Consider the following 668-nt stretch of genomic DNA (forward strand, 5'->3'; position numbering starts at 1 on the left):
CAGTATTTTATAGGGAGTTTAGGCAGTATGAGCCAAGTGACTAACGGGGCTGGACATGGGAACCTTGGTGGGGCAGTAGCAACACACCTTTAGAATCACAGAATGGTTAGAGTTAGAAGGGACCTTAAAGATCATCTAGTTCCAACCCTCCTGCCGTGGGCAGGGACACCTCCCACTAGACCAGGTTGTTCAAGACCATCCAGCCTGGCCTTGGAACACTTCCAGGGATGGGGCATCCACAACTTCTCTGGACAAACTGTGCCAGTGTCTCACCATCCCCACAGTAAAGAATTTCTTCCTAATATCTAATTTCAATCTACCCTCTTTCATTTTAAAACTGTTACCCCTCATCCTATCGCTACACTCCCTGATAGAGTCCCTCCCCACCTTTCCTGTAGGTCCCCTTTAGGTACTGGAGGGCTGCAATAAGGTCTCCCCGGAGCCTTCTCTTCTCCAGGCTGAACAACCCCAACTCTCTCAGCCTCTCCTCATAGGAGAGATGTTCCAGCCTTCTGACCAGCTTTGCGGCCCTCCTCTGGACTACGAAGGCGATCGGAGCGCTGGAGCACCTTTCTTACCCCCTTCTTTTCCACATACTCCCTACGGCTGCGATGAGGGCAGCAGATACGACCCAGTACGGCCCAGTGCACCATCGCCTCCACTTTTTT

The sequence above is a fragment of the Charadrius vociferus genome, unplaced genomic scaffold, assembly GCF_000708025.1.
Source record: "Charadrius vociferus isolate BGI_N301 unplaced genomic scaffold, ASM70802v2 scaffold906, whole genome shotgun sequence".
Taxonomy (NCBI): Eukaryota; Metazoa; Chordata; class Aves; order Charadriiformes; family Charadriidae; genus Charadrius; species Charadrius vociferus.